Source organism: Pelobates fuscus, chromosome 3, assembly GCF_036172605.1.
Source record: "Pelobates fuscus isolate aPelFus1 chromosome 3, aPelFus1.pri, whole genome shotgun sequence".
Taxonomy (NCBI): Eukaryota; Metazoa; Chordata; class Amphibia; order Anura; family Pelobatidae; genus Pelobates; species Pelobates fuscus.
The window spans coordinates 71304576-71314992 of record NC_086319.1 but is presented as its reverse complement, the minus strand read 5'-3'; positions in this window follow the sequence as shown (position 1 = coordinate 71314992).

Sequence of the window (10417 nt, the reverse complement as noted above, 5' to 3'; positions counted from 1 at the left end):
GCCTGTATGCTAAATTCAGTTTGGATCAGCATGCTGTAGCCCAGGGAGCAGCGCAGCTAAGGGGAATGAGCCTTGACACTGCTAGGAGACAGGCATAGGAGGGGTGTAATGTAAGGGGACTGGCATAACTGGAGATGGGGTTTTGGGTTAGAGGAGTATATATAGTGGCCGTTTTAGACCAGTGGCCATCTTAATTAATCCTCACTTACCTGTTTTGTGCAGGCTGTGTGGTGTCTCTATCTTGTATCTTGCAGGTGCTGCTGTTGAAGAATGGAGGAATGGCTGTCTGGTGTCCGTGCTGCTGTACAGCAGAGAGGTGTTGCCTGGCTCCAGGAGCGTCTGGGAGAGGCCCTGGTCCCATCTGGGCCATCTGCTTCTGGGTCCTCAGGATCAGATATGGTGCTTCCTGGTCGTCCCACTCAGAGAACTCGATGGCCACAACGCTTGAGCCTCAGCGCTGGCTCCACCGGGAGCAAGAGGGTGAGTCTGTCACTAGAACTGAGGCCCGGGCTGCTGTGAGTGGCGGGAGTTCATGGCCTGCGTCGTTGTGCAGCCGCACGGTCTGTGCATATCCCTGGGAACGAGGCTGAGGCTGCACGTTCTGGCCGCGATGGAGAGGAGCGTTAGGGCCGAGAACAGGAGTCGGCTGGAGGTGGTAAATGTTTGGGCCGCGAACAGGTGAACACGAAGGTTGGCTTACATTCAGCCCCCGAACAGGCACGTAAGGGAACAAGCGAACGTTTGGGCTGTGAACAGGCGAAGGCTGGATCGGGCGAACAGGTGGAACATCTGCCGAACATTCGGGCCGCGTACAGGGAGGTCAGAAACCTGCTGCACGTTCGGGCCACGAGCTAGAGGACAGTTCGGGCCTCGGACAGGACTCCAGGATGCTGGGTTCGGGCCACATTTGCGGGAATGAGCAGGAATTGCCGCGAACTGCTGGAAGGAGAAGGGCAGGGACAGCCACGGCAAGCTTTGCAGCAGGCAATGGAGGCGCTGGTAGTGCTCTTGGTCATGATGGAGAGGTGGTTCTGGCTGGTGACATGCTGGGTGAATTGTCCCCCATCCTGATGGGTCGCAAGTCATGGGGCAGCAGGCAGGTGGTGGGAAGGTGGGCGCCAGGCACCCAGGCAACGGCAGTGTCTCCTAGGGCCAGTGAGCATCGGCCGGCTTCTCCTAGCAGGTCATGGGAGCAGAGTTTGTCCACGCGGGTCACCTCGCAGGTCGGTGTCCAGATCGCCTAGCGTAGGTAGAGGTGGCCCAAGGAGAGAGCCCAGGTAGAGGGACCTGAGTTGCGAAGTGGGTAGGCAGGCTTCCACATTCATTAGATCCCCATCACGGGTGGGCATGGAGTGCCGCACTCAGGACTATCAAGTCAGGTCCCTCGGGGTGCAGGGCAACAGGGGTCACACTATAGATCCTGGAGTGGTCATAATGATCAGGCAGGCCACCTGTCACGGTGCCACAGGTTTCTGTCAGCGTGACGGCACTGAAAACCAGCGGTCACGTTGACAGAAATAACAAACACTCATCTTACCCGCGGCAGATCAAGACCCAACCTCCTTCCATCTCGGTTCTCGGCGGGGGCAGCGTTAACTTTAGTCCTAGGTGCGATATAATTCTGCATGCTGGATCAACTAGTAATCCTGACGCCACTACGGCAGGGGTCTACCCGGGAGCGTTATTTGGGATCCCCTATTAGGACTACTGACCGCAGGTGCAGCAGATCGGGCTCATCTAGTGGGAGTTCTCGGTGTGACGAGGAACAGCTGGTGGGGAGGGGGCACGGCCACAGGGGACAGGAGGACAGGCACAGAGGAAGCCAGGTCCCAGTGAGAGAGTAGGGTGGCCAGGACTCAGTTGGATGGCCTACCCAGAGTCTTTTCTCATTCGAGGTCACCAAGATGGTCGCCCATGAGACCTGGGGATGTGAATCTACGGCTGGAGGCACCGTTGTGCCGGGCATGGACGATGTCAGGCAGGAAACAGCCTCATGGCCTTTAGCGGCAAAAGGCTCTGGTGGTGAGTTGTCTGCTGTTAAACCTTCTGGGGACCTTTTAGAGGGTCTCAATTCCTTTCTGGACTCATGGAGCAGGGGTTTGGGGGGGCAGCGTTAGCTTTGGGTGGTTCCGGAGGTCAGTAGCAGTTCTGCCGGGGACATGGGGTTTCCAACAGTGGCGGCCGCAGGTAATTTAGGGACGGAGAGGGACGAACTGGTTGGGGGCGTCCCGGACGCAGCTAGATAGGATGTTCACTTCTCCTGCACAGGGCTGTTGGGGTGTTACCTTAAACCGGAGGTGAAGGATAGGATATGGAAAGGGACATTTCTGGAGATCTTTTCTCTTCTTCCTCTGGATGAATACTTGGACATGAAGGAAGAGGATAAGAAAGATGCCAAGAAGGAAAGCTTTTGGGAATTGGTTAAGGGCTTTCTGCATTCTGGATGGGATTTGGGAGGCGTACCGCCCTTATGGAGGCTTGGCGTGGTGGCGGTACGACGAACAGTTTCGGCAGAGGCTTTTGGTTAATCCGGGCATGAGGTGGCATCAGATTGACCTGCCGCTGTGGATGAAGCTCATGATGGCACAGTCCCCTTTCAGTCCGGGGCGGGATCTTCCTCCACCTCGTCAGCCTCCACAAAACAGGATTCTGCTGTACGTATAACGAAGGGCAATGTATGTGGGGCGCAGAATGCCAATTCAAACACGAGTGCTCTGGGTGGTTCAGGGGCACCTGTTGTCGCTGAGGCAATCACCGGTGAAGGTCGGCATGATGTTGCCGTGGTTAAACAGCTACGATAACCAGGAGGATGTTGTGTTGTTTAGGGATGGGTTCACAAGGGGGTTTGTGATTTGTTTTGGCATCGGGAGGCGGTTCATAATCTGCAGAACCTGAAGTCAGTGGGGTACTTTACGAATGTGATGCGGGGAAGCTATTTAAGGAGGTGCAGTTAGGGAGAATGGCGGAGTTGGTCATGGAGCCCCCATTGAGCAACCCCCGTTGGGGGTCGTGCCGAAAAAGGAGCCCGGTAAGTACTGGCTTATTCATCTTTTATTGTATCCACATGGAGCTTCAGTGAATGATGATATTGACAAGGCTCCTTTGCTCTGTGTCCTTGCATCATTTGACCAATGGTCAAGTTGGTACGGCGTGCGGACAAGGGGGCGTTGATGGCCAAGGCGGACGTGGAAGCGGCTTTTCACCCCGACTGTCATCATTTACTGGGCTGTTTTTTTGAGCTGCAGTATTTCGTCGATTTGTGTTTGCCGTTGGGTTGTTCCATCTCGTGTGCGTACTTCGAAACGTTCAGTACCTTTCTGGAGTGGGTGGTCAAATCCGAGGCGGGCAGTTGATTTGTGGTCCATTCCCTAGAGGATTTCCTTTGTGTCAGGCTGGTGGGTTCGGAGGTGTGCCGCATAGGGTTTAGAACTTTGGAATGGGTTGTGAATGTCTTTGGAATACCACTGGCGGGCGACACGACTCTGGGGCTGACTACTTTGTTTGTACTTCCTGGGCTTGGAGATAGATTCGGTGCAGGAGGAATGTCGGTTGACAGAGAACAAGTTAAGGGCACTGCGGCAGGCGGTGGCGGAGGGCGAGGAAGCTAAGAAGGTTACTTTGCGGGCACTTCAGCTGGTGGGCCAGCTCAACTTTGCATGCCGAGTGATCTAATGGGCATTGTTTTTGGTGGGGGCGCTCAGGTAGCTCAAGGTGTCAAGCTCTTAGCTATGGCGGGGGATGGATAGAGAAGTTGGGGTGTAGGTTGTTTGTCCTGATGTAAATAGTTTGGTTTGCTAAGAACAGTTAGGTTTGGAAGAGTAATTGTAGGTTCAAGCTCATCGGTAGCTCCGAACCTGGTGTGTGTAGGGTGTATCTCGGTATGCCCCTACATGGAAGAAAGCTGGAAATAATGCACTTGGTGGCAACAGTTATGTTTACATGTTAATTATATGTTATAATGTGGTTTTACTTATTGTGTTGTAGGTTATTGTCTGGGGTAGTAGTTAAAGGGATATGCTATGTTAATATATGACAATGACCTTAAATTATTTTAACTTTATTTATATATTATTAAAGCTGTGATAATTTTCCCAAATAAAGGTGTCCGAGTATTTGTGGGGTTCTTTGGGTTTGTTACGCATATGCCGGAAAGGCGACTATGTGTATGTCAGGAGCTTTTACGCTATGATTTGGCTTTGATCAGTACTCAATTCACAGGCACGACTGCCGCACTTTCAGTTTGGTGGGTTTCTATGGTAATGGAAGCAGCAACAGTGTTGTTCAGATCCTCTGGTTGCCAGTGGTTCTAACAGCTTGTAAAAGTTCTCCTAAGGCCCTTTATCAAATCGGGTGAACCTGGTATGCTTTCTATACAGGTATTTGTTTTTCTGATTTTATTGGAGAGTTGGAGTTTTTCTTTGCTTGCTCCTTGATATTTGTGTATTTATATGTAGATGCATATCTTGATAATTTGAATCTTCTCCCATTGCTGCTGCTAAGTAGTAGTTGATCCTGTTTTTCCAGCTGCCCTGGGATTTTCCATTCAACACTTATCGAGCACGTAAAAGAAATAGGTCGCACTCTACAGAATCAAGGTAAGCCATTTCCATCTTTTCCTCTAAACAAAGGAAGCTTTGAGGTGATTATGTTTGTCTCAGAACCCCATACACTGGGCTGTACTGGGGAAAAAAATTGGCCCAGGCATTTAGAGGCAGAGCTGCCCAAAAGGAGGGGTTGGGGAAGAGAGAGAGGCCGTGAACATTTTAGTTTGCTGTCCATCCAGGGCATCTCATGCTGAAGAGCACTTGCATGGAAACAATGCCCTGTGTTTTACATAACACAAGCAAATGTAATCACACTATTGCAGTGCATTTGCTGGTGATTACGAGGGTGTGTAGAGTTGATTCTTTGTGGTGTACTGTGTGTAAAGCAGTCTGTTTGTGGTGTATTATGTGTGGTTAGGGGCTATAGTGTGTATGTGTTTCCAGTGGCTGTAAAGTGTGTGTGTCTAGAGGCTGTAGAGATTGTGTCTGTCTCTCTGTCTAGGGGTTGTGAAGAGAGAGAGCATGTGTATGCATTTGTCTATGGATGTAGTGCATCTAGAGGGTGTACTGTTTGTATAAGGGCTGTAGTGTGTGTGCGTATAGGGGAAGTAGTGTGCATGTTAATGAATACGGGATGTAGTTTGAGTGCACAGAGTAGTGTGTGTTTGTATTCGGGCTTCAGTGTGTATATGTACAGGGGCGGTAGTGTGTTTCTAGGGGTTGCAGAGAGTGTTTGTGTGTTGGAGGATGTAGTGGATGTATTTGTATATGTAATGTAGTGTGTGTCCAGATAGTGTGGGCATCTAGTGGCTGTAGTGTGCATGTACAAAAGGGCTGTAGCGTGCACATACATGTATCTAAGCCTGTCATGTGCATATATATGGGCTGTAGCGTGCATGTATATTAATATAGGCTGTACTGTGTGTGTGTACACACAGGGGTTACAGTGTCAATGTACAGGGGCTGTTGTGTGTGTGTGTGTGTGTGTGTGTGTGTGTGTGTATGTATATGGGGCTTTCATGTGTATGTAAAGGTGACTTTAGTGTGTATGTACAGGGGTTGTTGTGTGTGTGTGTGTGTGTATGGGGATTTAATGTGTTTGTATAGGGGGCTTTAGTTTGCATGTACAGGAGCTGTTTTGTGTGTGTACAGGTGCCTTTAGTTTGAATGTACAGGGGCGTGTGTGTGTGTATATATATATATATATATATATATATATATATAGGGGTTTTCATTCGTATGTACAGGGGCCTTTAGAGGAATCAGGTTTCATGGTTCTTTGGGGGGGGGGGGAGATATTAAATATATGCACAATTTATAATAATATATATATATATTTATATATATATATACCCATACATAAATCATGTATTATGCAAAATTAAATAATACAATAAAAATGTGTTTGTTCCCCCCTTACTTCAGTTTCTTTTGGCCAAGGGAGGGGGATATCCTGGTGGTCTAATGGTCTGAGTGAGTTCTCTAGCTGCTTCCGAAGAGCTCTGGCATTATTGAGAGCGTTGCCATGGTAACCCACGGCAATGCTCTCGGTAACCGAAGCTCGCGGGAGCAGAGTGCATGGCCACCAGCAGGAGATGAGATTAGCAGCTCCCTACGCCACTCTGCCTTTCTGTGCAATGGGCCAGTGAGGGAGATCTCTAATCTCCTCACCGGCCCATCAAGGAACTTTGTTGCATGTTTAGGCTGTGCTCACTGAGCGTCAGCCCTACATGGGCTGGCCGGGAAGATCATTTGATCAATCGGTGCAACATGCCTGGTTGAAATCTAAACACCAATGGCTACTATCTGGAATTTAAGGATTCTCCTCCTTCCAGTCTACGTTCCCAGAAGAAAACTGAAATAAAAAGGTTTTGCTGAACTTTACAGATACGCTCTTACAGCGAAAATGGTCTGTCCAGTTCCCAAGAATGAAATGTTTCAGGGTTATTATTCCAGACTGTTCATAGCTCTCAAAGTTCTAGACAACTGGAGGACGATCATAGACCTGCCAATCTTGAATACCTATTTGCATGCAAGGATATTCAAAATAGAATCTTTGAGCTCTATCATCAAGGTGGTATCTCCCAACAATTGGATGATTTCAATCTATCTGAAAGATGCTTATTTTCACATCCATATTGCAAAGAAACATTAGAAATACCTATGATTCTGTCTCAACAATGTGCACCTGCAGTTTATAGCTCTCACCAATGGTATTTACAAAAGATTTCTCTGCAATGGATTCACATTTATTACTTCCTGGATGATATTCTTCTGTTGGGAAAGAGATGATCAACATTGCCGACCCATTGAAACAGAACACAGAACATCCTAGAACAACACGGATGGATCTTGAATGTGGAAAAGAGCCAGCTGACACCCTCACAGCAAACAGTATACTTGGTAGTTAACTTCAACACAAGATATGGGGCAGTTTGTCTCTCACGGGACAGAACTGTCAGGTTTAAAAATAAAATTTCAGCGTAACTCCCTCTGCATTATGTTGCAGCCCGCAAGTTCATGAGCCTATTAGGATCCCTATCATCTACAATAGGGTTGACAATGCCGGCTCAGTGGCATCTGAGAATCCCTCAAAGTTAATTTCCCCCTCAAGTCAAACACCTATCCCTCGACCAAAGGATCCTCCTCTCGACCAGAGTCAAGAGAGATTTAACATGGTGGGAAAAAGACTCAAACATGTTTCACAGTTTTCCTAGGAAAAATAAATCAGAAGTTGTAACAACAGATGCTTGTCTCTCAGGATGGGAAGCTCATTCGAAACAGTGCTTGGTGCAGGAGAAATGGCCGTTAGCACTGAAAGAAAATTCATCCAATGTCCTGGAATTAATGGCACAAGTCGTGAAAAAATTCTGGTGGACAACCTCAGTAGTCATTAATCAAATGGAACTCGCAGTGAAAAGATGATGAATATCATGTTCCCTATCATGAACTGGGCCCAAATAAACCTTCAAGGACTATCCGCAGTTCACTTTCCAGGTCCTTCCAACGTCCAAGCAGATATCCTCAGCAGACACCAGATACAAACAGGGTAATGTTGCTTGGCCAAATGGGCATTTCAGAAGATTGTGGAAAGATGGGTGTCTCCCTCAAGAATAGACAAGTTAAAAAGTTCCTCTCCATACTCCTCATTCTCAAGCAGAGGGATGGGATGCCCTTACCTGCGCTTGGAATTTCAAAACATGTTTTTCCTCCTATCCTTCAGATCTTCATACTGCTCAAGGGGAAACAGAGGGAACAAAGTTATAATGGTGATCGCACTTTGGCTGTGGAGGCCTTGGTTTCCGCTGCTGTTGAGTATCATGATTGACTGCCATGCCTCTTCCAGCCAAACCTGACCTTTATTTCAGGGCCCCCTGTTGCATTTAGCTCCCTGGACACACCAGTTGAAGGCATGAGAGGAGACAACTGAAGGAGAAAGGATTCTCAGATACAGTCATAGCATTTATAGATCATTCAGAATATTTATATCTAATTTGGATCTCAATCTCCCATATATATGAAGTGATACTTTGATAGTGTTATTAAATGGACACTATAGTCACCCAGACCACTTCAGCTCAATGAAGTGGTCTGGGTGTCAGGTCCCTCAGGTTTTAACCCATCACATGTAAACATAGCAGTTTACCCTTCACATGTAAACATAGCAGGCTTAATCCATCCTCTAGTGGCTGTCTTCCTGACAGCCGCTAGAGGCACATCTGCGACGCTGAATGCAAAATTCGCATTCAGCGTGCAGAACATCCATAGGAAAGCATTGAGAATGGGTCCTGAAGTCAGTGGCTGTGCACGAGAAAAGTGCATGGTAATATTCAGCCAGTTACATTGGGACGCAAAGGAGGAGGGACAGGCAAGAGGATGTCATGCCGTTGATAAAGAACTACCCGGAAGCGGACACAGAGAGGAAAAAATGTGCCAAATTTGGAAATAAAAAGCCGGAAGAACGGAACAACAGAAGGACACTGGACACTTTTGAGAAAGGCTTGTTTTAGCTGAAACGCGTTAAGTGAAGTGGACTTTATGTTTTCTATGTATGGAATCTAGTATTTTATCTGTATTTTAAGTGTTTCAATAAATTGTTATGCTGCACTTACCTTGTATGCTGGAGTTCATAAGGTTTAACCCCTTAAGGACACATGACATGTGTGACATGTCATGATTCCCTTTTATTCCAGAAGTTTGGTCCTTAAGGGGTTAAGGTACTGGAAACCAGGTGGCAAGCTGCACTAAACAGATTTCAAAAGAACACCCACTTCATTTTGTTGACCAAGCTTCAAAGTCTGAGCCAACTATTTGAGTGGCTCAGCACCATGTGAGTGGGACCAATTTGGGTTTTATAAAATATTGGTGTTTTACTGTATTAACCTAGGGTCTTTTAAAACAATATTTTTTATAGACTTTAACTGTACAACTAGTGGTAAAATTTTTTTTTATTTTTGTGTGCATTTTGGCTCTGGGGACCTTGGTTTCCGCTGCAATGGAGTCTCATGACAGATGATAGCCCAGATCTGAGTGTATAACATATTCAAAGATCACTCGGATCGGTTCGGTGGAACTGGAATGCCACCAGGGTAAAGTTTTGACTGGCCGGGCACAAGGCGCTAGCCCAAAACAATTCCAGGGAAATAGGTGTCCTCAGAGGCGGCTCTAGACTTTATGAGGCCTTAGGCGAAACGCAAACATGAGGCCCCACTAACAAAAAAGTGTCACATATACACATTGACGCACTGTCTACCTGTGTATGTGCCTGAGAGTGTGTCTGACAGAGAGTATCCTTGTGTGTGCGAATGTATGTCTCTGTGAGCATGTTTGTGTTTTTGTCTGAGACCCTATGTGTATGGGGTAGCTGATGGTGAGAGGGAGCGGGGGGTGTGATGGTGAGAGGGAGTGGACGGTGATGGTGAAAAGGAGCGGGGGGTTGATGGTAATGTGAGAGGGAGCAGGGGGTGATAGTAATGTGAGAGTGAGAGGGGGTAATGTGAGAGTGAGGGGGTTAATGTGAGAGTGAGGGGGTTAATGTGAGAGTGAGGGGGTTAATGTGAGAGTGAGGGGGTTAATGTGAGAGTGAGAGGGGGTAATGTGAGAGTGAGGGGGGTTAATGTGAGAGTGAGAGGGGGTAATGTGAGAGTGAGAGGGGGTAATGTGAGAGTGAGAGGGGGGTAATGTGAGAGTGAGAGGGGGGTAATGTGAGAGTGAGAGGGGGGTAATGTGAGAGTGAGGCAATGTGAGAGTGAGGCAATGTGAGAGTGAGAGGGGGGTAATGTGAGAGTGAGAGGGGGGTAATGTGAGAGTGAGAGGGGGTAATGCGAGAGTGAGAGGGGGGTAATGCGAGAGTGAGAGGGGGGTAATGTGAGAGTGAGAGGGGGGTAATGTGAGAGTGAGAGGGGGGTAATGTGAGAGTGAGAGGGGGTAATGTGAGAGTGAGAGGGGGTAATGTGAGAGTGAGAGGGGGTAATGTGAGAGTGAGAGGGGGTAATGTGAGAGTGGGGGGGTAATGTGAGAGTGGGGGGGGTAATGTGAGAGTGGGGGGGTAATGTGAGAGTGGGGGGGCTAATGTGAGAGTGAGAAGGGGGTGATGTGAGAAGGAGGGGGTGATGGTGAGTGGGGGGAAGCTGAGGGTGGTGACGGAGGGTTATGCTGAGGGTGGTGATGCTGAGGGTGGTGGGGGGTAATGCTGAGGGTGGTGGGGGGTGATGCTGAGGGTGGTGGGGGGTGATGCTGTGGGGGGTGACGGGGGTGATGCTGAAGGTGGTGGGGGGAGTGATGCTGAGGGGTGGTGAAGCTGAGGGTGGGGTGAGGCTGAGGGTGGTGGGGGGTTATGGGGGATGGTGAGGCTGAGGGTGGTGGGGGGTGAG